The sequence below is a fragment of the Pseudophryne corroboree genome, chromosome 1, assembly GCF_028390025.1.
Source record: "Pseudophryne corroboree isolate aPseCor3 chromosome 1, aPseCor3.hap2, whole genome shotgun sequence".
NCBI lineage: Eukaryota > Metazoa > Chordata > Amphibia > Anura > Myobatrachidae > Pseudophryne > Pseudophryne corroboree.
This window is the reverse complement of record NC_086444.1, coordinates 1,144,990,854-1,145,017,766: the sequence shown is the minus strand read 5'-3', so window position 1 is coordinate 1,145,017,766 and position 26,913 is coordinate 1,144,990,854. Positions and strand designations below refer to the sequence as shown.

At 46.4% G+C, this 26,913-nt stretch overlaps 1 long non-coding RNA gene across 1 annotated transcript in view; it reads left to right on the top strand.

Moving 5' to 3' along the window:
* Positions 1 to 4,649, top strand: part of LOC134928488 (uncharacterized) — a 28,888-nt gene extending 24,239 nt beyond the window's left edge. Inside the window, exon 3 of the long non-coding RNA XR_010177938.1 lies at positions 4,579 to 4,649. This is a non-coding gene — a long non-coding RNA (uncharacterized LOC134928488). The remainder of the gene's footprint in view (positions 1 to 4,578) is intronic.
* The last annotated feature ends 22,264 nt before the right edge of the window (positions 4,650 to 26,913 follow it).

Here is a 26,913-nt window from a genome sequence, read left to right as displayed (position 1 = left end):
TGTGTGGTGTGTCGGTACGCGTGTGTCGACATGTCTGAGGTAAAAGGTTTCTAAGGAGGTGATAGAGCGGATATGTGTGTGAGAGGGTGTCTCCGCCGACAACGCCGACACCTGTTTGGATATGTGTAAGTGCTAAGGTAAATTTATTGCACAAAAGGTTAGGGAACAGACAGGAAATCTAACCATGTCTGTCCCTATGTCACAGAGACCTTCAGAGTCTCACAATGCTCACTATCCAAAATAATAAACACTGATATCAACACGGAGTCTGACTCCAGTGTCGACTACGATAATGCAAAGTTACAGCCAAAATGGCAGGAAAGTATTCAATATATTGAAATAATAGATGATTTGCATATCACTGATGACTCATCTGTCCCTGACACGAGAGTACACATGTTTAAGGGGAAGAATGCTGAGGTAAATTTCCCTCCTCTCATGAGGAAAAAGAGCGGGAATCTCCAGACAAGAGACGGCAGCTTCCCACAAGAGAATTCTCAGGCTGTATCCTTTCCCCACTAGGGCCAGGATATGTTGAGAATCTTCCCCTGGGGTGTCCTGTTTGCACAGATGGTAGCACTTGCTATTCTCAGGGATCCTGCAGATAGCGTGCACATTCTAGTATACTACCCAGACCGGCGATTGTGTCGGCATGGGTTTATAGCGCTGTGGCAGCGTGGACAGGTACCTTATCAGCAGAGATGAGACCCTAGTATGCAATATAAATATATTAAAGATGCTGTCTTAAGTGATAGATATATAGTTATAAAGCATGCCCAAAGAGACATGAGTATACTGGGTCCTAGAGTCAAAGCTATGTCGATCTCTGCTTGACGTGTCCTGTAGAATATGCATTGGACAGATGATGCCGACTTAAGAGGCATATGGAAGGCTGAGGATTGTGTGGAGAAGGGTTCTCGGGCCTGGTCTCCACAGCTATAGCTGGTAATTCTGCTAGTTTGCCTTATATTCCTGCACAGCCTAAGAAAGCACGACATTATTAAATGCAGCCTTTCGTATAAAGAAACAAGAAAGTCTGAGGGGCGTCCTTTCTTGTCAGAGCCGGGCAGCTAGTTCCCAGGAACAGAAGTCCTCCCCGGCCCCTACAAAAATCCACCAATGTCGCTGGGGCTCCACAGGCGGAGCTAGGCCCGGTGGGGATACGCCTTCGTAAGTTCAGCCACAAGTGGGTTCACTCCCTGTTCGATCCCTGGGCAATAGATATTGTGTCTCAGGGATACAAGCTGGACTTTGAGAAGATGCCCCCTCACCGACGGCCCTGCGGGCTTCCCCCCAAGAGAGGGAGCCAGTGTTATCTGCAATTCACAAATTGTATCTTTAACAGGTGGTGGTCAAGGGTCCCCTCCTTCAACAAGAGGGTGTTATTATTAGACCATGTTGTAATCCCGAAACCAGACGGTTCGGATTAGACCCATATTGAATTGAAAATCCCTGAACATATACCTGAGAAGGTTCAAGTTCAAGATGGAATCGCTAAGAGCGGTCAGTGCAAGCCTAAAAAGGGGGAGACTTTATTATGAATCGGGACATAAGGGATGCATACCATCAGGTCCCCATTTATCCACCTCATTAGGCGTACCTCAGAATTGCGGTACGGGATTGTCATTACCAATTTCAGATGTTGCCGTTTGGTCTCTCCACGGCCTCGAGAATATTCACCATGGTAATGGCGGATATGATTGTGCTCCTGCGGAAGCAAGGTGTCACTATTATCACGTACTTGGACGATCTCCTCATAAAAGCGAGATCAAGAGAGCAGTTGCGGAACAGCGTATCACTTTCTCTGGGAGTGTAATGGCAACACGGCTGGATTCTATATGTTCCAAAGTCGCAGTTGTTTCCTACAGTTCATCTGCCTCTCCTAGGCACGACCCTAGGCACAGACCAGAAAAGGGTTATCTCCCGATAGAGAGAGCTCAGGAGCTCATGACACTGGTCAGGAATCTATTAAAACCAAAACAGGTGTCAGTGCATCACTGCACTCGAGTCCTGGGAAGGATGGTGGCATCATACGAGGCCATCCCCTTAGGCAGGTTCCATGCGAGGACCTTCCACTGGGACTTACTGGACAAGTGGTCCGGATCACCTCTTCAGAGGCATCGGTTAATCACCCTATCCCCCAGGGCCAGGGTGTCTCTCCTGTGGTGGCTGCAGAGTGCTCACCTTCTCGAGGGCCGCAGATTCGGCATTCAGGACTGGATCCTGGTGACCACGGATGCAAGCCTCCGAGGGTGGGGGGCAGTTACACAGGGAAGAAATTTCCAAGGTCTGTGGTCAAGTCAACTGACTTGCCTTCACATCAATATCCTGGAACTAAGGGCCATATACAACGCCCTAAGTCAAGCGGAGATCCTGCTTCGCGACCAACCGGTTCTGATCCAGTCAGACCGCAGGGGTTCATGTAAACCGCCAAGGCGGCACAAGGAGCAGGGTGGCGAGGGTAGAAGCCACCAGAATTCTTCGCTGGGCGGAGAATCAAGTAAGCGCACTGTCAGCAGTGTTCGTTCCGGGAGTGGACATCTGGGAAGCAGACTTCCTCAGCAGGCACGACCTCCACCCGGGAAAGTGGGGACTTCATCAGGAAGTCTTCACGCAATTTACAAATTGATGGGAACTGCCTAAGGTGGACTAGATGGCGTCCCACCTCAATAAAAAGCTAAAAAAGGTTTTACGCCGGGTCAAGGGACCCTCAGGTGATAGCTGTGGTCGCACTAGTAACACCGTGGGTGTTCCAGTCGGTCTCTGTATTCCCTCCTCTTCCTCTCATACCCAAGGGCTGAGAATTGTAATAAAAGGAGGAGTGAAAACAATATTCTTTGCTCCGAATTGGCCAAGAAGGACTCGGTACCCGGAGCTGCAGGAAATGCTCTCAGAGGACTCAGGGCTTCTGCCTCTCAGACAGGACATGTTGCAACAGGGGCCCTGTCTGTTCCAAAATTTACCGCTGCTGCATTTGACGGCATGGCGGTTGAACGCCGGATCCTAGCGGATAAGGGCATTCCGGATGCAGTTATTCCTACGCTGATAAAGGCTAGGAAAGACGTGACAGCAAGACTTTTTCACTGTATATGGCGAAAATAGGTTGCTTGGTGTGAGGCCGGGAAGGCCCTACAGAGGAATTCCAGCGGGGTCGATTCCTGCACTTCCTACAGTCAGGAGTGACTATGGGCCTAAAATTAGGATCCATAAAGGTCAAGATTTCGGCCCTATACATTTTCTCTAAAAATGAACTGGCTTCACTGCCTGAAGTTCAGACGTTGTTCCGGGGGTGCTGCATATTCAGCCTCCTTTTGTGCCACCGGTGGCACCTTGGGATCTTAACGTTGTGTTGGATTTCCTGAAATCCCACTGGTTTGAGCCACTTAAGACCATGGAGCTAAAATATCTCACGTGGAAAGTGGTCATGCTATTGGCCTTAGCTTCGGCTAGGCGTGTGTCAGTATTGGCGGTTTTGTCATGTAAAAACCCTTATCTGATCTTCCATATGGACAGGGCAGAATTGAGGACTCGTCCCCAATTTCTTCCTAGGGTGGTATCATCGTTTCCTTTGAACCAGCCTATTGTGGTGCCTGCGGCTACTAGGGACTTGGAGGATTCCAAGTTGCTGGACGTAGTCCGGACTTTGAAAATGTATGTTTCCAGAAAGGCGGGAGTCAGAAAGTCTGACTCGCTGTTTATTCTGTATGCAGCCAACAAGGTTGGCGCTCCTGTTTCGAAGCAGACTATTGTTCGCTGGATCTATAGCACGATTCAGCTGGTTCACTCTGCGGCTGGAGTGCCGCATCCAAAATGGTGAAAGCACATTCCACAAGGAAGGTGGACTCTTCTTGGGCGGCTGCCCAAGGGGTCTCGGCTTTACAGCTTTGCCGAGCTGCTACTTGGTCGGGGTCAAACAAGTTTGCTAAGTTCTACAAGTTTGATACCCTGGCTGAGGAGGACCTTGAGTTTGCTCATGCGGTGCTGCAGAGTCATCCGCACTCTCCCGCCCGTTTGGGAGCTTTGGTATAATCCCCATGGTCCTTACGGAGTTCCCAGCATCCACTAGGACGTCAGAGAAAATAAGAATTTACACACCGGTAATTCTATTTCTCGTAGTCCGTAGTGGATGCTGGGCGCCCGTCCCAAGTGCGGACTCTCTGCAAAACATGTATATAGTTATTGCTTAACTAAAGGGTTATTGTTATGAGCCATCTGTTACTGAGGCTCAGTTGTTGTTCATACTGTTAACTGGGTATGGTTATCACAAGTACGGTGTGATTGGTGTGGCTGGTATTACCCTGGATTCCAAATCCTTTCCTTGTTGTGTCAGCTCTTCCGGGCACAGTTTCCTTAACTGAGGTCTGGAGGAGGGGCATAGAGGGAGGAGCCAGTGCACACCAGATAGTACCTAATCTTTCTTTTAGAGTGCCCAGTCTCCTGCGGAGCCCGTCTATTCCCCATGGTCCTTACGGAGTTCCCAGCATCCACTACGGACTACGAGAAATAGAATTACCGGTGAGTAAATTCTTATTTTTTTCGTGATTGTATCCACAGATCTTTTTTTTTTTTTTTTTTCAGGTATCTTCATGTATATATAGTATACACTGTACATGCGTTTTGCACCTGGCTGGCCTGGCCAAATACAGTACGTAAAAAAAAAAAAAGAATGCGTTCTAAAAAATAAAAAAAAATGCACTCATGAATATTAAAAAAAGAAAAGGGTTATTATATATTTCTCTGACGTCCTAGTGGATGCTGGGGACTCCGTAAGGACCATGGGAATAGCGGGCTCCGCAGGAGACTGGGCACTCTAAAGAAAGATTTAGTACTATCTGGTGTGCACTGGCTCCTCCCTCTATGCCCCTCCTCCAGACCTCAGTTAGAATCTGTGCCCGGACAGAGCTGGGTGCTTTTAGTGAGCTCTCCTGAGCTTGCTAATAAGAAAGTATTTTAGTTAGGTTTTTTATTTTCAGAGAGCTTCTGCTGGCAACAGACTCTCTGCTACGTGGGACTGAGGGGAGAGAAGCAAACCTACTAACTGCGGCTAGGTTGCGCTTCTAAGGCTACTGGACACCATTAGCTCCAGAGGGATCGAACACAGGACCTGACCTTGTCGTCCGTTCCCGGAGCCGCGCCGCCGTCCCCCTCGCAGAGCCAGAAGACAGAAGCCGGCAGAAGCGGAGAAGACATCGAAATCGGCGGCAGAAGACTCCTGTCTTCACATGAGGTAGCGCACAGCACTGCAGCTGTGCGCCATTGCGCCCACACTAACCCACACACTCCGGTCACTGTAGGGTGCAGGGCGCAGGAGGGGGCGCCCTGGGCAGCAATTGTTACCTCCTGGCGAATGCTGCATATAAACAGTGGCACACTGTTATATGTATGAGCCCCCGCCATTTATTTTACAAGAAATCGCGGGACAGAAGCCCGCCGCTGAGGGGGCGGGGCCTTCTTCCTCAGCACTCACCAGCGCCATTTTCCTTCCACAGCTCCGCTGAGAGGAAGCTCCCCAGGCTCTCCCCTGCAGAATCACGGTAGAAGGGTGAAAAAGATAGGGGGGGCACATAAATTTAGGCGCATAAATCATATTACAGCAGCTACTGGGTAAACACTAAGTTACTGTGTAATCCCTGGGTTATATAGCGCTGGTGTGTGTGCTGGCAAACTCTCTCTCTATCTCTCCAAAAGGCCTTGTGGGGGTCCTGTCCTCATTTAGAGCTTCCCCTGTGTGTATGGTGTGTCGGTACGCGTGTGTCGACATGTTTGACGAAGAGGGCTATGTGGAGGCAGAGCAAGTGCAGTTGACTGACGTGTCGCCGCCGACGGTGCCGACACCTGCTTGGATGGATATGTGGAAGGTGTTAAATGATAATGTAAACTCCTTACATAAAAGGTTGGATAAAGCTGATACCTCGGGCCAGTCAGGGTCTCAACCCATGCCTGATCCTACAGCGCAGAGGCCCTCAGGGTCTCAAAAGCGCCCACTATCCAAAATGGTTGACACAGATGTCGACACAGATTCTGACTCCAGTGTCGACGACGATGATGCAAAATTGCAACCAAAAATGACAAAAGCTATACGTTACATGATTATAGCGATGAAGGATATTTTACACATATCAGAGGTAAACCCTGTCCCTGACAAGAGGGTTTATATGTATGGGGAGAAAAAGAAAGAGGTGACTTTTCCTCCTTCACATGAGTTAAATGAGTTATGTGAAAGAGCGTGGGATTCCCCAGATAAGAAAGTCCTGATTTCCAAAAAGTTACTTATGGCGTACCCTTTCCCGCCAGAGGACAGGGTGCACTGGGAATCCTCCCCTAGGGTAGATAAAGCTCTGACACGCTTATCTAAGAAGGTGGCCCTGCCGTCGCAGGATACGGCCACCCTAAAGGATCCTGCAGATAGAAAGACGGAAAGTATCCTGAAATCTGTTTATACACATTCAGGGACTCTACTGAGGCCGGCAATTGCGTCGGCGTGGATGTGTAGTGCTGTAGCAGCGTGGACAGATATTCTGTCTGAGGAAATGGATACCTTAGACAGGGATACCATTATGCTTACCCTGGGACATATAAAAGACACTGTCCTATATATGAGGGATGCCCAGAGGGACATTTGCCTACTGGGCTCTAGAATTAATGCAATGTCAATTTCTGCCAGGAGGGTCCTGTGGACTCGGCAGTGGACAGGTGATGCCGACTCCAAAAAACACACGGAGGTGTTACCTTACAAGGGTGAGGAATTGTTTGGGGACGGTCTCTCGGACCTGGTTTCCACAGCTACTGCTGGGAAGTCAAACTTTTTGCCATATATTCCCTCACAACCGAAGAAAGCACCGTATTACCAAATGCAGTCCTTTCGCGCACAAAGAAGCAAGAAGGTCAGAGGTGCTTCATTTCTTGCTAGAGGCAGGGGCAGAGGAAAAAGCTGCACCTTACAGCTAGTTCCCAGGAACAGAAGTCCTCCCCGGCTTCCACTAAATCCACCGCATGACGCTGGGGCTCCACGGGTGGAGCCAGGAGTGGTGGGGGCGCGTCTCCGACATTTCAGCCACCAGTGGGTTCGCTCACAGGTGGTTCCCTGGGCTATACAGATTGTGTCTCAGGGATACAAGCTGGAATTCGAGGTGATGCCCCCTCAACGTTACCTAAAATCGGCCCTGCCAGCTTCCCCCATAGAAAGGGAAGTAGTGGTAGCGGCAATTCACAAGCTATTTCTCCAGCAGGTGGTGGTAAAGGTTCCCCTTCCTCAACAGGGGAAGGGGATACTATTCCACAATGTTTGTGGTACCGAAACCGGACGGTTCGGTCCGACCTATATTACATTTAAAGTCCCTGAACATTTATCTGAAAAGATTCAAGTTCAAAATGGAATCGCTCAGAGCGGTCATTGCAAGCCTGGAAGAGGGGGATTTTATGGTGTCTCTGGACATCAAGGATGCTTACTTGCATGTCCCCATTTATCCGCCTCATCAGGAGTACCTCAGATTTGTGGTACAGGACTGTCATTACCAATTCCAGACGTTGCCGTTTGGTCTGTCCACGGCACCGAGAATATTTACCAAGGTAATGGCAGAAATGATGGTGATCCTGAGAAAGCAAGTTATCCCATACTTGGACGATCTCCTCATAAAGGCGAGATCGAGGGAGCAGTTGCAGATCAGCGTAGCGCACTCACAGGAAGTGTTGCAACAGCATGGCTGGATTCTGAATATCCCAAAGTCGCAGCTGATTCCTATGACGCGTCTGCCCTTTCTGGGCATGATTCTGGACACAGACCAGAAGAAGGTTTTTCTCCCGACGGAGAAGGCTCAAGAGCTTGTGACTCCAGTCAGAGACCTCTTAAAACCGAAACAGGTGTCGGTGCATCACTGCACGCGAGTCATGGGAAAAATGGTGGCATCGTACGAAGCCATTCCCTTCGGCAGGTTCCATGCGAGGATCTTTCAATGGGATCTGTTGGACAAATGGTCCGGATCGCATCTTCAGATGCATCGGCTGATCACCCTGTCCCCCAGGGCTCACCTTCTCGAGGGCCGCAGATTCGGCATACAGGACTGGGTCCTGGTGACCACGGATGCGAGCCTCCGAGGGTGGGGGGCAGTCACTCAGGGAAGAAACTTCCAAGGGTTGTGGTCAAGTCAGGAAACTTGTCTGCACATAAATATCCTGGAACTAAGGGCCATATTCAACGCCCTGAGTCAAGCGGAGCCCCTGCTTCGCAACCAACCTGTGCTGATTCAGTCAGACAACATCACCGCGATGGCTCATGTAAACTGCCAGGGCGGCACAAGAAGCAGAGTCGCGGTGGCGGAAGCCACCAGGATTCTTCGGTGGGCGGAGAATCACGTGCAAGCACTGTCAGCAGTGTTCATTCCGGGAGTGGACAACTGGGAAGCAGACTTCCTCAGCAGACACGACCTCCACCCGGGAGAGTGGGGACTTCATCAAGAAGTCTTCATTCAGATTACAAATCAATGGGAACTGCCACAGGTAGACATGATGGCGTCCCGTCTCAACAAAAAGCTGCAACGGTATTGTGCCAGGTCAAGAGACCCTCAGGCGATAGCTGTGGATGCCCTGGTAACACCGTGGGTGTTCCAGTCGGTCTATGTGTTCCCTCCTCTTCCTCTCATACCCAAGGTACTGAGAATCGTAAGAAGAAGAGGAGTGAGAACAATACTCATTGTTCCGGATTGGCTAAGAAGACCTTGGTACCCGGAATTGCAAGAAATGCTCACAGAGGACCCATGGCCTCTGCCTCTCAGACAGGACCTGTTGCAAGACTTACCGCGGCTGCGTTTGACGGCATGGCGGTTGAACGCCGGATCCTAGCGGAAAAAGGCATTCCGGAGGAAGTTATTCCTACGCTGATAAAGGCTAGGAAGGACGTGACAGCAAAGCATTATCACCGCATATGGCGAAAATATGTTGCTTGGTGTGAGGCCAGGAAGGCCCCTACAGAGGAATTCCAACTTGGCAGATTTCTGCACTTTCTACAGTCTGGAGTGACTGGGCTTGAAGTTGGGATCCATAAAGGTCCAGATTTCGGTCCTATCCATTTTCTTTCAAAAGGAACTGGCGTCTCTTCCTGAAGTTCAGACGTTTGTTAAGGGAGTGCTGCATATTCAGCCCCCTTTTGTGCCACCAGTGGCACCTTGGGATCTCAACGTGGTGTTGGGTTTCCTAAAATCCCACTGGTTTGAACCACTTAAGACCGTGGAGCTAAAGTATCTCACGTGGAAGGTGGTCATGCTATTGGCATTAGCTTCGGCTAGGCGTGTGTCAGAATTGGCGGCTTTGTCATGTAAAAGCCCCTATCTGGTTTTTCATATGGACAGGGCAGAATTGCGGACTCGTCCCCAATTTCTGCCAAAGGTGGTGTCATCTTTTCATTTGAACCAACCTATTGTAGTGCCTGCGGCTACTCGTGACTTGGAGGATTCCAGGTTACTAGATGTAGTCAGGGCTTTGAAGATTTATGTAGCCCGAACGGCTGGAGTCCGGAAAACTGACTCGCTGTTTATCCTATATGCCCCCAACAAGTTGGGTGCTCCTGCTTCAAAGCAAACCGTTGCCCGCTGGATCTGTAACACGATTCAGCAGGCTCCTTCTGCGGCTGGATTGCCGCATCCAAAATCAGTGAAAGCCCATTCCACTAGGAAGGTGGGCTCTTCTTGGGCGGCTGCCCGAGGGGTCTCGGCATTACAGCTTTGCAGAGCTGCTACTTGGTCGGGTTCAAACACATTTGCAAAATTCTACAAGTTTGATACCCTGGCTGAGGAGGACCTTGAGTTTGCCCATTCGGTGCTGCAGAGTAATCCGCACTCTCCCGCCCGTTTGGGAGCTTTGGTATAATCCCCATGGTCCTTACGGAGTCCCCAGCATCCACTAGGACGTCAGAGAAAATAAGATTTTACTTACCGGTAAATCTATTTCTCGTAGTCCGTAGTGGATGCTGGGTGCCCGTCCCAAGTGCGGACTTTCTGCAATACGTGTACATAGTTATTGCTTAATAATGGGTTATGTTATGTTGGCATCCATTGTTGATGCCCTGTTGTTGTTCATACTGTTGACTGGATAAGTTTATCACGAGTTTTATATGGTGTGGCTGGTATGAGTCTTACCCGAGATTCCAAAATCCTTTCCTTATAATGTCTGCTCTTCCGGGCACAGTTTCCTTAACTGAGGTCTGGGGGAGGGGCATAGAGGGAGGAGCCAGTGCACACCAGTGCACACAATCTTTCTTTAGAGTGCCCAGTCTCCTGCGGAGCCCGCTATTCCCATGGTCCTTACGGAGTCCCCAGCATCCACTACGGACTACGAGAAATAGATTTACCGGTAAGTAAAATCTTATTTTATATATATATATATATATATATATATATATGCAGAACCAAGCAACCAATCATTCAGTAGTTTCCTGAGTGCACCTATTGACTATAAGTGCACTCAGGAAACTACTGAATGCTTACCTCGGCTAGTATATCCTGATCCTGAATATGTAACAAAAAAATCAAAATCAAAACAAAGTAAAAAGAAAAGAATGACAGAGTCTCACCCTCTGCTAAACTGTCTCAGGCTCAGCCGCTCAGCTGTTTCCTCCGTTCTTACAGCGGCTACGAGTCCTCTTGAGAGGAATGCTGCCTGCGGTGTTGGCGGGACGGCAGTGGCAGGGCATACATGGACTGAGAGCGCAGGCAGGAGGAGAGCAGCCGGATTGAAAGGGAGGGAGCGCGGTGTGAATTGAACACTTCGCATCAATAGGCAGAGCCTGACGTCAGTCCTCTCTGCGCTGCCGCTACTGTACATGCAGAGCCGGCCCTAGGCATAGGCAAACTAGGCAATTGCCTAGGGCATCTGGTATGCCTGGGGGCACAAGCAGCTTCTGCTGATTAAAAAGATATGCGGCATGCCTATATTCTGTGTGTAGCATTTCGTATGCAGACACAGCCACAGTCGCACACAGTATATAGGCATGCCGCATATCATTTTAATCAGCAGAAGCTGCTTGTGCATCCTAGCCACATAGCAATGCAAATAAGATGTATTTTCATAAAAAAAATATGCACCCGACGTTAGCAAAGCTGGCAGTTGACTCACGCCAGGAACTATATGTGTCATTACGTGTATAAGGGCATTAACAATGTGTGGCATATGTGTAAGGGAAATTATGTGTATAAGGGCATTAATAAGGGTTGGCATAATGTGTAAGGCGCATTATGTTTTTAAGGACATTAATAATGTGTGTCATATGTGTGAGGGGCATTACTGTGTGGTATTATGTGTATAAATGCATTACCAATGTGTGGCATTATGTGTATAAGGTGCTCTACTGTGTGGTGTAACGTATAGAAAGGGCACTACTGTGTGGTCTAATGTGAATATAGAGCAATATGGTGTGGTGTAATGTGAAAAAGCAGCAATATGGTGTGGTGTAATGAGAATAAAGAGCAATATGGTGTGGTGTAATGTGAATAAGGAGCAATTCAGTATGATGATAAGTGAATGAGGGGCACTACTGTGAAGAGTAATGTATATAAGGTAAAGTGGTACTACTGTGTGATGTAATGTGAATAAGGGACACTATCGCATTATAAATTGTGAATAAAGTTGCACTACTGTGAGGCATAAGTTGAATTGGGGGTACTATTGTGTGGCCATGCCCCTTGCCAGCAAAAACACATACCTTTTTGGGCTGTGCGCGGAATGTGCACACTGTTCTTATTTAAATTACAGGGGGTAGGAAAACCCCCAAAAAAGGACTGCTATGGGTGGGGGGTGATGGTGCTGGGAAAGGGGTGCAGGGTCAGAGGCGGAACTAGCGGTGGTGCTAGAGGGCACCAGCCAAAATCTTGCCTAGGGCATCATATTGGTTAGGGCCGGCTCTGTGTACATGTACATAATTTGCGGCGGTAGGCAGGCACAGCAGGGGGGGAGGCACAGTGACAGACAACAATGATAAGCCGGCTGAGCTCAGCACGGGCCCAGCGATCATCACAAACTACTATGCCATATCATGTGTGGCGTGTGGGGAGTGCGACGTGTGGGGAGTGCTGGACATTAGGGGGTGCCTGTGCGCACCAGGCACCCCCCATGCGCACGCCTATGGATGCAATGTGAATAATGGACACTATTACATGAATATTTGTCAGCCCGGCCTGTAATGAAGTGCTGGTAGCATGAGATACTTGAATAAGACACTCCACAAAGGAATTACCTCCAGAATTACCCGAGCGAGTGCCATACAGTAGGTATAACTTTATTTACTGGAGAATCTGAAGAGCAGAAAATATACAATAAAGTACTAATCTATGGGACACTTCCTCTTCCCGTAACTGGTAATATTTAACAAAATCACTGAAAATCAATAGCAGCTAATCTGACTGCAAAGATACAATAACTCATTGAATTAATTAAGCAGAGAATCAGGGGGACACTATTGTGGGGATCGGTATGATTTACCTACAATCAAAATCCCGACGGTCAAAATACTGACATCAATTGACCGATGGTCAAAATACTGACAAGCTCAAAATATCGACATGGTCAAAATACTGCCATTTGAAATGTCGACAGGTCAAAAAGTAGACACAAGTTCTTTAAAATTTTGGGGGGTGTATGTCGACATCGGTCGACATGGACACTGTATAAGTGTACTGTGTCTCCTCGCATGGCTCGCGCTTCAGGCACAGTGCCTCGCTGCGCTCAGCACACTATTATAATCCCCCTCCACGTCCACCGGGATGTTAAAGTATGAACAAGTCGGTTACAATGAAAAAATCATGAAAATTTCATGTTGATTTTTTGACCTGTTGACATATTAACTCAGTATTTTGACCGTGTCCACATTTTTAATGTCTGTATTTTGACCTTGTCGGTATTTTGACCATCCGTCAATAGTTGGTGGTATTTTGTTTTTGACCGTCGGGATTTTGATTGTAGGTAAATTGATTGCATCCCCTACTGGGGTCTGGGACTGAGGGTCGACAGCACAAAGGTCGACACACCTTAGGTCGACGCCAATTGGTCGACACACCTAAGGTCGACAGGAACAAGGTCGACATGGAAAAAGGTCGACATGAGTTTTTTATGTTTTTTTGGTGTCGTTTTCTTCGTAGAGTGACCGGGAACCCCAATTAGTGCACCGCGTTCGCTCGCCATGCTTCGGGCATGGTGCCTTCGCTCCGCTACCGCTTCGCTCGGCACACTTTACCGTTCCAATCGTAGTCCACGTGGATCGTTAAGTATGAAAAGGTTCAAAAAAAGAAAAAAATTGTGAAAAAGTCATGTCGACCTTGTTCCTGTCGACCTTTTGTCCATGTCGACCTTTTGTCCATGTTGACCTAAGGTGTGTCAACCAATTGGTGTCGACATAAGGTGTGTCGACCTTTGTGCTGTCGACCTGGAGTCCGGATACCCCCTACTGTGGTATAGAGTTACTGCAGTGCTGACATCTACTGGCCAAAGATAGCAGCACAGTTTTATGTTGACAAATGGTGACATTTTTTTTTTTTTAAATTGTGTTTATTGAAAAGAAGCAAAAAGAGGCAACACACAGTCAACGTTATTAATAGAGATGAGCGCCGGAAATTTTTCGGGTTTTGTGTTTTGGTTTTGGGTTCGGTTCCGCGGCCGTGTTTTGGGTTCGACCGCGTTTTGGCAAAACCTCACCGAATTTTTTTTGTCGGATTCGGGTGTGTTTTGGATTCGGGTGTTTTTTTCAAAAAACCCTAAAAAACAGCTTAAATCATAGAATTTGGGGGTAATTTTGATCCCAAAGTATTATTAACCTCAAAAAACATAATTTACACTCATTTTCAGCCTATTCTGAACACATCACACCTCACAATATTATTTTTAGTCCTAAAATTTGCACCGAGGTCGCTGTGTGAGTAAGATAAGCGACCCTAGTGGCCGACACAAACACCGGGCCCATCTAGGAGTGGCACTGCAGTGTCACGCAGGATGTCCCTTCCAAAAAACCCTCCCCAAACAGCACATGACGCAAAGAAAAAAAGAGGCGCAATGAGGTAGCTGTGTGAGTAAGATTAGCGACCCTAGTGGCCGACACAAACACCGGGCCCATCTAGGAGTGGCACTGCAGTGTCACGCAGGATGTCCCTTCCAAAAAACCCTCCCCAAACAGCACATGACGCAAAGAAAAAAAGAGGCGCAATGAGGTAGCTGACTGTGTGAGAAAGATAAGCGACCCTAGTGGCCGACACAAACACCTGGCCCATCTAGGAGTGGCACTGCAGTGTCACGCAGGATGTCCCTTCCAAAAAACCCTCCCCAAACAGCACATGACGCAAAGAAAAAAAGAGGCGCAATGAGGTAGCTGACTGTGTGAGAAAGATAAGCGACCCTAGTGGCCGACACAAACACCGGGCCCATCTAGGAGTGGCACTGCAGTGTCACGCAGGATGTCCCTTCCAAAAAACCCTCCCCAAACAGCACATGACGCAAAGAAAAAAAGAGGCGCAATGAGGTAGCTGTGTGAGTAAGATTAGCGACCCTAGTGGCCGACACAAACACCGGGCCCATCTAGGAGTGGCACTGCAGTGTCACGCAGGATGTCCCTTCCAAAAAACCCTCCCCAAACAGCACATGACGCAAAGAAAAAAAGAGGCGCAATGAGGTAGCTGACTGTGTGAGAAAGATAAGCGACCCTAGTGGCCGACACAAACACCGGGCCCATCTAGGAGTGGCACTGCAGTGTCACGCAGGATGTCCCTTCCAAAAAACCCTCCCCAAACAGCACATGACGCAAAGAAAAAAAGAGGCGCAATGAGGTAGCTGTGTGAGAAAGATAAGCGACCCTAGTGGCCGACACAAACACCGGGCCCATCTAGGAGTGGCACTGCAGTGTCACGCAGGATGTCCCTTCCAAAAAACCCTCCCCAAACAGCACATGACGCAAAGAAAAATAAAAGAAAAAAGAGGTGCAAGATGGAATTGTCCTTGGGCCCTTCCCACCCACCCTTATGTTGTATAAACAAAACAGGACATGCACACTTTAACCAACCCATCATTTCAGTGACAGGGTCTGCCACACGACTGTGACTGAAATGACGGGTTGGTTTGGACCCCCACCAAAAAAGAAGCAATTAATCTCTCCTTGCACAAACTGGCTCTACAGAGGCAAGATGTCCACCTCATCATCATCCTCCGATATATCACCGTGTACATCCCCCTCCTCACAGATTATCAATTCGTCCCCACTGGAATCCACCATGTCAGCTCCCTGTGTACTTTGTGGAGGCAATTGCTGCTGGTCAATGTCTCCGCGGAGGAATTGATTATAATTCATTTTAATGAACATCATCTTCTCCACATTTTCTGGATGTAACCTCGTACGCCGATTGCTGACAAGGTGAGCGGCGGCACTAAACACTCTTTCGGAGTACACACTTGTGGGAGGGCAACTTAGGTAGAATAAAGCCAGTTTGTGCAAGGGCCTCCAAATTGCCTCTTTTTCCTGCCAGTATAAGTACGGACTGTGTGACGTGCCTACTTGGATGCGGTCACTCATATAATCCTCCACCATTCTATCAATGGTGATAGAATCATATGCAGTGACAGTAGACGACATGTCCGTAATGGTTGTCAGGTCCTTCAGTCCGGACCAGATGTCAGCATCAGCAGTCGCTCCAGACTGCCCTGCATCACCGCCAGCGGGTGGGCTCGGAATTCTGAGCCTTTTCCTCGCAGCCCCAGTTGCGGGAGAATGTGAAGGAGGAGATGTTGACAGGTCGCGTTCCGCTTGACTTGACAATTTTCTCACCAGCAGGTCTTTGAAACCCAGCAGACTTGTGTGCGCCGGAAAGAGAGATCCAAGGTAGGTTTTAAATCTAGGATCGAGCACGGTGGCCAAAATGTAGTGCTCTGATTTCAACAGATTGACCACCCGTGAATCCTTGTTAAGCGAATTAAGGGCTCCATCCACAAGTCCCACATGCCTAGCGGAATCGCTCTGTCTTAGCTCCTCCTTCAATGTCTCCAGCTTCTTCTGCAAAAGCCTGATGAGGATAATGACCTGACTCAGGCTGGCAGTGTCTGAACTGACTTCACGTGTGGCAAGTTCAAAAGGTTGCAGAACCTTGCACAACGTTGAAATCATTCTCCACTGCGCTTGAGACAGGTGCATTCCACCTCCTATATCGTGGTCAGTTGTATAGGCTTGAATGGCCTTTTGCTGCTCCTCCAACCTCTGAAGCATATAGAGGGTTGAATTCCACCTCGTTACCACCTCCTGCTTCAGATGATGGCAGGGCAGGTTCAGGCGTTTTTGGTGGTGCTCCAGTCTTCTGTACGTGCTGCCTGTACGCCGAAAGTGTCCCGCAATTTTTCTGGCCACCGACAGCATCTCTTGCACGCCCCTGTCGTTTTTTAAAAAATTCTGCACCACCAAATTCAAGGTATGTGCAAAACATGGGACGTGCTGGAATTTGCCCAGATGTAATGCACGCACAATATTGCTGGCGTTGTCCGATGCCACAAATCCACAGGAGAGTCCAATTGGGGTAAGCCATTCCGCGATGATCTTCCTCAGTTGCCGTAAGAGGTTTTCAGCTGTGTGCGTATTCTGGAAACCGGTGATACAAAGCGTAGCCTGCCTAGGAACGAGTTGGCGTTTGCGAGATGCTGCTACTGGTGCCGCCGCCGCTGTTCTTGCGGCGGGAGTCCATACATCTACCCAGTGGGCTGTCACAGTCATATAGTCCTGACCCTGCCCTGCTCCACTTGTCCACATGTCCGTGGTTAAGTGGACATTGGGTACAGCTGCATTTTTTAGGACACTGGTGACTCTTTTTCTGAGGTCTGTGTACATTTTCGGTATCGCAACCCTAGAGAAATGGAACCTAGATGGTATTTGGTACCGGGGACACAGTACCTCCAACAAGTCTTTAGTTGGCTCTGCAGTAATGATGGATACCGGAACCACGTTTCTCACCACCCAGGATGTCAAGGCCTCAGTTATCCGCTTTGCAGTAGGATGACTGCTGTGATATTTAATCTTCCTCGCAAATGACTGTTGGACAGTCAATTGCTTGGTGGAAGTAGTAAAAGTGGTCTTACGACTTCCTCTCTGGGATGACCATCGACTCCCAGCAGCAACAACAGCAGCGCCAGCAGCAGTAGGCGTTACACGCAAGGATGCATCGGAGGAATCCCAGGCAGGAGAGGAATCGTCAGAATTGCCAGTGACATGGCCTGCAGGACTATTGGCATTCCTGGGGAAGGAGGAAATTGACACTGAGGGAGTTGGTGGGGTGGTTTGCGTGAGCTTGGTTACAAGAGGAAGGGATTTACTGGTCAGTGGAGTGCTTCCGCTGTCACCCAAAGTTTTTGAACTTGTCACTGACTTATTATGAATGCGCTGCAGGTGACGTATAAGGGAGGATGTTCCGAGGTGGTTAACGTCCTTACCCCTACTTATTACAGCTTGACAAAGGGAACACACGGCTTGACACCTGTTGTCCGCATTTCTGGTGAAATACCTCCACACCGAAGAGCTGATTTTTTTGGTATTTTCACCTGGCATGTCAACGGCCATATTCGTCCCACGGACAACAGGTGTCTCCCCGGGTGCCTGACTTAAACAAACCACCTCACCATTAGAATCCTCCTTGTCAATTTCCTCCCCAGCGCCAGCAACACCCATATCCTCCTCATCCTGGTGGACTTCAACACTGACATCTTCAATCTCACTATCAGGAACTGGACTGCGGGTGCTCCTTCCAGCACTTGCAGGGGGCGTGCAAATGGTGGAAGGCGCATGCTCTTCACATCCAGTGTTGGGAAGGTCAGGCATCGCAACCGACACAATTGGACTCTCCTTGTGGATTTGGGATTTCGAAGAACGCACAGTTCTTTGCTGTGCTTTTGCCAGCTTGAGTCGTTTCATTTTTCTAGCGAGAGGCTGAGTGCTTCCATCCTCATGTGAAGCTGAACCACTAGCCATGAACATAGGCCAGGGCCTCAGCCGTTCCTTGCCACTCCGTGTGGTAAATGGCATATTGGCAAGTTTACGCTTCTCCTCCGACAATTTTAGTTTAGGTTTTGGAGTCCTTTTTTTTCTGATATTTGGTGTTTTGGATTTGACATGCTCTGTACTATGACATTGGGCATCGGCCTTGGCAGACGACGTTGCTGGCATTTCATCGTCTCGGCCATGACTAGTGGCAGCAGCTTCAGCACGAGGTGGAAGTGGATCTTGATCTTTCCCTAATTTTGGAACCTCAACTTTTTTGTTCTCCATATTTTATAGGCAGAACTAAAAGGCACCTCAGGTAAACAATGGAGATGGATGGATTGGATACTAGTATACAATTATGGACGGACTGCCACGGTTAGGTGGTATAAAAAAACCACGGTTAGGTGGTATATATTATAATAATAATACAATTATGGATGGACGGACTGCCTGCCGACTGCCGACACAGAGGTAGCCACAGCCGTGAACTACCGCACTGTACACTGGTTGATAAAGAGATAGTAGTATACTCGTAACAACTAGTATGACACTATGACGACGATATAAAGAAAGAAAAAAAAATACCACGGTTAGGTGGTATATATTATAATAATAATACAATTATGGATGGACGGACTGCCTGCCGACTGCCGACACAGAGGTAGCCACAGCCGTGAACTACCGCACTGTACACTGGTTGATAAAGAGATAGTAGTATACTCGTAACAACTAGTATGACACTATGACGACGGTATAAAGAATGAAAAAAAAACCACGGTTAGGTGGTATATATTATAATAATAATACAATTATGGATGGACGGACTGCCTGCCGACTGCCGACACAGAGGTAGCCACAGCCGTGAACTACCGCACTGTACACTGGTTGATAAAGAGATAGTAGTATACTCGTAACAACTAGTATGACACTATGACGACGGTATAAAGAAAGAAAAAAAAATACCACAGTTAGGTGGTATATATTATAATAATAATACAATTATGGATGGACGGACTGCCTGCCGACTGCCGACACAGAGGTAGCCACAGCCGTGAACTACCGCACTGTACACTGGTTGATAAAGAGATAGTAGTATACTCGTAACAACTAGTATGACACTATGACGACGGTATAAAGAATGAAAAAAAAACCACGGTTAGGTGGTATATATTATAATAATAATACAATTATGGATGGACGGACTGCCTGCCGACTGCCGACACAGAGGTAGCCACAGCCGTGAACTACCGCACTGTACACTGGTTGATAAAGAGATAGTAGTATACTCGTAACAACTAGTATGACACTATGACGACGGTATAAAGAATGAAAAAAAAACCACGGTTAGGTGGTATATATTATAATAATAATACAATTATGGATGGACGGACTGCCTGCCGACTGCCGACACAGAGGTAGCCACAGCCGTGAACTACCGCACTGTACACTGGTTGATAAAGAGATAGTAGTATACTCGTAACAACTAGTATGACACTATGACGACGGTATAAAGAATGAAAAAAAAACCACGGTTAGGTGGTATATATTATAATAATAATACAATTATGGATGGACGGACTGCCTGCCGACTGCCGACACAGAGGTAGCCACAGCCGTGAACTACCGCACTGTACACTGGTTGATAAAGAGATAGTAGTATACTCGTAACAACTAGTATGACACTATGACGGTATAAAGAATGAAAAAAAAACCACGGTTAGGTGGTATATATTATAATAATAATACAATTATGGATGGACGGACTGCCTGCCGACTGCCGACACAGAGGTAGCCACAGCCGTGAACTACCGCACTGTACACTGGTTGATAAAGAGATAGTAGTATACTCGTAACAACTAGTATGACACTATGACGACGGTATAAAGAAAGAAAAAAAAATACCACAGTTAGGTGGTATATATTATAATAATAATACAATTATGGATGGACGGACTGCCTGCCGACTGCCGACACAGAGGTAGCCACAGCCGTGAACTACCGCACTGTACACTGGTTGATAAAGAGATAGTAGTATACTCGTAACAACTAGTATGACACTATGACGACGGTATAAAGAATGAAAAAAAAACCACGGTTAGGTGGTATATATTATAATAATAATACAATTATGGATGGACGGACTGCCTGCCGACTGCCGACACAGAGGTAGCCACAGCCGTGAACTACCGCACTGTACACTGGTTGATAAAGAGATAGTAGTATACTCGTAACAACTAGTATGACACTATGACGACGGTATAAAGAATGAAAAAAAAACCACGGTTAGGTGGTATATATTATAATAATAATACAATTATGGATGGACGGACTGCCTGCCGACTGCCGACACAGAGGTAGCCACAGCCGTGAACTACCGCACTGTACACTGGTTGATAAAGAGATAGTAGTATACTCGTAACAACTAGTATGACACTATGACGGTATAAAGAATGAAAAAAAAACCACGGTTAGGTGGTATATATTATAATAATAATACAATTATGGATGGACGGACTGCCTGCCGACTGCCGACACAGAGGTAGCCACAGCCGTGAACTACCGCACTGTACACTGGTTGATAAAGAGATAGTAGTATACTCGTAACAACTAGTATGACACTATGACGACGGTATAAAGAAAGAAAAAAAAATACCACGGTTAGGTGGTATATATTGTAATACAATTATGGATGGACGGACTGCCTGCCGAGTTCCGACTGCCGACACAGAGGTAGCCACAGCCGTGAACTACCGCACTGTACTGTGTCTGCTGCTAATATAGACTGGTTGATAAAGAGATAGTATACAATACATACAACAATATACTACTATACTGGTGGTCAGGCACTGGTCACCACTAGTCACACTGGCAGTGGCACTCCTGCAGCAAAAGTGTGCACTGTTTAATTTTAAATTAATATAATATTATGTACTCCTGGGGGCTCCTGCTATAACAACCTGCAGTGCTCCCCAGTCTCCCCCACAATTATTATAAGCTTTGCCTTTTATACATTGATGTGCAGCACACTGGGCTGAGCTGAGTGCACACAGACTGAGTCACACTGTGTGACTGGCTGCTGCTGTGTATCGTTTTTTTTCAGGCAGAGAACGGATATAGCAGAGAACGGATATATTATATTAAAATAAATAAAAGTTAACTAACAACAACTGCACTGGTCACTGTGGTAAACTCTGTCTGACTCTGCACAATCTCTCTCTCTCTTCTAATCTAATTTCTAATGGAGAGGACGCCAGCCACGTCCTCTCCCTATCAATCTCAATGCACGTGTGAAAATGGCGGCGACGCGCGGCTCCTTATATAGAATCCGAGTCTCGCGAGAATCCGACAGCGTCATGATGACGTTCGGGCGCGCTCGGGTTAACCGAGCAAGGCGGGAGGATCCGAGTCTGCTCGGACCCGTGAAAAAAACATGAAGTTCGTGCGGGTTCGGTTTCAGAGAAACCGAACCCGCTCATCTCTAGTTATTAACATATAGAATAAAAGATAAACAGACTAATCTATCATCCGAGTCTTATAGTGATATGTTAAAATGTGGAGTATTGGAAAAACCAAATTGCCAAATCCCTAATTATCTTGAAATACAGTATTACAAAATAAATCAATTGCACACATATATGGCTGAATTTAGAAGTGGCGTAGTAGATATCCAATGGCAAAAGACCTATGTGAAAAGGCTCAAAACGGTGGTAACCCATCAGTGAGAATTGCCATATTATACCAAGTAGACAGTCTTACTACTTTACGAATGCTTTCTTTGGTGTTAACAGGTAATGTTATTATATAGGGAAGCCATATCGAAAAAAATTTGGTAGCCCGGGATTCAACATCTAAAGAGCATTCTGTCCAATCCATTTGGAATAGGAACGATAACCGGGGTTCGCTGCTGCTGAGATGCGAGCCAGAAGTAATCTTTTGCCCTTGGGTAGAGTTGGGGTTTGAGGTTCTATGAAATTCCAAAATGCCCATGCCATTGACATTGTAAATGATATACCCAGGTTAACTTTGATGTATGTCTGTATTAGGTCCCAGAATGATTGTATAGTTGGGCAAGACCATAGGCAGTGTATAATATCGGCATCAGGGGCCCTACATTTAAAGCATTGAGAGTCGTCTGCAGCCCCTGTAAGGAATCGCAGACGAGGGGTGTAATAAGCTCTATGTAGAATTTTTAAATGCATCTCTGCATATGAGGAAGATACCAATTGCTTATCAAGCAAATTAGACCATCTAATAATAGTGTGTAAATCCACTCCCGTAAAGACATCTTTCCATTTAGCTATGCCCGTGGTGAGTTTGGTGTAGTCAATCTTCCGTCTGATATAGGAGTAAATCAATGATGTAGAATGGGGAGAGTCCAAACGTCGTCGTACAATACCATCTAGTGGAAAAGTAAGATCAATAGGCTGCAGATGAGTAATAACATGTGTGGCAAAGCTGCGTATCTGGAAATATGCAAAAAATGGGAAATTTAAGGTCGGGTATCTAGCTTGTAATTGGGACAATGATAATATCGTTGAACAATCGTCATTCAAAAATTGAAATAAGGATCGAAGACCCCCGAGGTGCCAACTGTGAACGACCTCATCTGCCTCTCCTCCCTGAAAGGCTGGATTCCCTAACAAGGGCTGAAATAAGGAATGTGCCAGAATGAGTTTAGAACGTTTTCTAATTTGATGCCACGCCTTGTAAGGAGCATATAGTAATGGAATTAATTTAATATCCTGTAGCATCGAGGAGTTCGGGAAATGTAATATTTGTAGCAGATCATGACTAGACAGTAAGGCCTGTTCTAGTGCCTTATCAACGAAATTGTCTCCCCCACCTATCCAATCTAAGGCACATCTATAATTAGCCGCTAATGAGTAATCCTCCGGACAGGGAAGATTGACTCCTCCAAGTGAGGGTGGTTGTTTTAATTTAAATAAAGCTATACGGGGACGCTTATTCGCCCATATAAATTTCGTAATGGCTTTGTTTATTGTATGAATATCTTTTTTCAATAGTAAAAACGGAAGCATCTGCATCGGGTAGAGTAAGCGAGGAAAAGACACCATTTTATACAGATGACACCTACCCAAATAAGAAATTGGAAGGTGTTGCCATCTCGCAAAGTCCTCGACCATCTTATTAATATAGTGAGAGAAGTTTAATGAATACATTTCTGAGGGGTTAGCTGACACCCGTATACCTAGATATTGTATATAATTATGCGCCCATTTAAATGGGAACTTATCGTTCCAACCCTTGCTCGCATCATCTCCCAATGCCAGTGCCTCCGTCTTGTCAAAATTAATTAAAAATCCTGATATTAAATTGAAGGTCTCTAGTGCAGTCAGTAGTGAGGGAAAGGATGTTATAGGTTCACTGAAATACAGTAGTAGATCATCCGCAAATGCGGAGACCCTTACGGTGTGTGATCCCACCTGGATACCCTTCCAAGCCATATCATTTGCGAACGTGCGTATGAGTGGGTCCAGAGCTAAATTGAACAGCAAGGGGGAAAGGGGGCAGCCCTGTCTTGTTCCCCTATATAGCTGAAATGGTTTGGTGTTTAATCCATTAATCGTGATAAAAGCTTGTGGCGTGGCATACAATGTTTTAAAAATATCAATAAACTGAGTACCAAAGTGTTGGGCATGTAAGACTCGCAGTATATGTGCCCAGGAGACACGATCAAATGCCTTGTCTGCATCACAACTGACTATAAGGGCATTTTTATATTTTGATTGTTTTAAGCTATGTATCGCCGCCAATAAGGTACGGACGTTGTGTACAGAAGTTCTATTTCTAACAAACCCATTTTGGGCTGGGTGTAAAATTCGCTGTAGAATGGGTTGGAGTCGAAACGCTAATAATTTGGTAAATAATTTTAGGTCCTGATTCAATAGGGAGATCGGCCTATAAGATTGGACACGTGTGGGATCTTTTCCCGGTTTCGGGAATACTACTATTCTCGCTTCATCGAACCCAGTCGGGGCTGGATTCCCTAGTAATAATGAATTAAAAAGAGCTAGCATGTAAGGCATCAAGTGAGGAGCCAGCATTCGGTAATACTCTGCCCCAAAACCATCCGGTCCAGGAGATTTCCCTTTTTTCAATAGTTTAATCAGGGATAATAATTCAGGTTCCTGAATTGGCGTCATCAGAGATTCCCTCTCTTCCTCCGTCAAAACCGGAAGTCCCGACGCATCCAGAAATCTCCGGCCTTCTAGTGGATGATCAGGAGGCGATTCATACAAAGTTTGGTAGTAACGTAGGAATTCCTCCGAAATAGCGGGAGTATCCGTAACGTTAGAGGTGGGGTCAATAGACAATTGGGTGATACGTGAGGGAGCAGAGTACGACCGAACCAAATTTGCCAACAACCTGCCTGATTTATTGCCAGTCCTAAAAAATTTGTTTCTACGAATGTCATGAGAAAAACTCGCCCGTTCAGTACATAGGGCATCATATTGTTGTTTAGCTGTAAGATAGGCCTGGCGATTTTCAAGTGAATAATGTGATGAGAGTAGATTATAAGTTCTAGTCAAATTTTGGCTAAGATCACCTAGCTGATTATTAAGTGCCTTGCGTCTCCTGGAGACATACTCCATGATCTGACCACGTAGTACGGGTTTCGAGGCGGACCAAAATAAATTAATATCTTCGACATGTTCTATATTATCAGTTTTATAATTTTGAAATGATTGTTCAAGATGTAAACGGAAGTCCGAGGAGTTTTCCATATAAGCTGGAAACTTCCAATTATAAGAGCGTGGTATTGGAGTGTTGAATTTTAAAGTAAACCACACCGGGGCATGATCAGAAAGGAGGATTGGGTCTATCTGTGAGTGTACTACCTGTTGCAGAAGGGTATCCGCGATCAGCCAATAATCTAGTCTGGACGAGGTATGATGAGGGTGCGAGTAAAATGTATACTCGCGAGAATCGGGATGTTGGCACCTCCAGGGGTCACTTAGTCTCAGCGTGTTAGTCAATAACGAAAGCGATGGGGGAGCAACCGAGCCATGGGAATTAGCAGATGTGGATCTGTCCAATCCAGTCAACTGGACACAGTTAAAGTCCCCGCCCAAAATTATAGCACCCTCTGCCCAGTCTTGTAACTTTGCGTAAATCTCTGTGAAAAATTGGGCATTAGGTCCCGTGGGAGCATAAATGTTAGCAATTGTGTAGGATATATCGTGTATAGTCAGTTTTACAAATAGATACCTTCCTTCTGGGTCTATCAAGCAGTCATTAATATTGTAAACAAGAAATTTGCTAAGAATTATCATAACCCCTCTTTGTTTAGAAGTGTAAGATGCTGTTTTAAAGTCTCCTATCCATGTATCTCTTACCACATTGGGATCCGAAATCTTCCAATGTGTTTCTTGTAATAAAACTATATCCGGTCGCAGACGTTTTAGGTGAGTCAGGATTTTTTTCCGTTTTATGGGGGAGTTCAGGCCCTCCACATTCCATGTTACTAATTTAAGGGCCGTTTTTAACTCTTTGGGGGGATTAACCATTGCTGCCATTTAACCGATGCCTACCCTAGGCCAAAGAATAACCTTTTCAACTTTCTTTGGAAAACCCTTATCCGTCCCAGCAAGCGGACAAGGGGGAGGCAAATATCGGCCCAATAAGGGGAGATGTAAACATATCACATGTAGGCGGAATATACCATGTGTGTTAGCCACAATTAACCTTTCAACAATTATCAAGAACCATTTTAAACTTATGCGAACCCAATAGTATGTCCAACCGGGTGGCATCCCCGCAGGAACTTGCAGGGCACCATCATACCAGTGTAACAATAATAATTTCAAACCAGATGGACATCTAAAACTAGAGCATTTTGAAAGCTGGGTAGATAGAAGAAGAAGAAGAAGGAAATTCAGCAGGATGCAGAAAGAGAATAAAAAAAAAAAAGAGGGCAAGCGAGCCAAGGAAGAGAAAAGTAAACAAAAACAAAAACATGAGACTTTCCATAACGAGTTCGGTCCCTAAGGGACTCCAGTTAGAACTATGAAATGTTACATCATAGCTGGGCGTTAAACAACCTGTAAGAAGCCAATAACAGTTTAAGCAAAAAATAACCATCCATGACCTGAATGTTCCATAAATTTGAAGATTTTAACATAGTGATATTCTGTAATGTCAATCCGCATCATCCATCCTAGACGAACATGAAGAAGCCATTGAGTCCACAAAGTTTTTCGCGGCTTGTGGAGTATCAAAGAAGTAGGATTTTCCTGAGTACGTGACCCTCAGCTTGGCAGGATACAATAGAGCAAATCGAAGTTCCATCTCGAACAGGCGTTTACATATCGGGGAAAACTCTCGTCTCTTTGCCGCCACCATGCATGAGAAGTCTTGAAAAAGTAGAATCTTGGACTCTTGATATTTGAGAATGGAACGTTTCCTGTAAGCATCTAGTAGACGGACCTTATCAGCGTAATTTAAGAACTTCATGATAACTGGTCTAGGCCTGTCCTTGGTAGGATGTCGATCTGGGCCAATGCGGTGGACGCGCTCAATCACCAAGGAGTCAGTATCAGATACGCATCCCAACTCTCTCGGCAACCATTGGGAGACCAAGTTCATGAGTTCATAAGGTTTTACCGTTTCCGGGAGTCCTATGAGGCGCACATTACTTCTTCTGTTTCTGTTCTCTAAATCTTCAAGTTTCTCCTGCATGGACATCACAAGTTTATCCTGTTCAGTTAGTGCTGCTTTAGCCGTTGTTAGATCGTCCTCGAGGTCAGAGATTCTTTGCTCCGCCTCTGATATACGTTGGTCATGATGGTTCAATTGGGTAAGAGCGGAATCTAGTGAATCCTTCAAAGGCGCCAATTTTTGATCCAAGAGTGAAGCCAATATGTCAGTGATCTCATGCGTAGTAAAGGATTTAGTTGGATCAGTTGTTG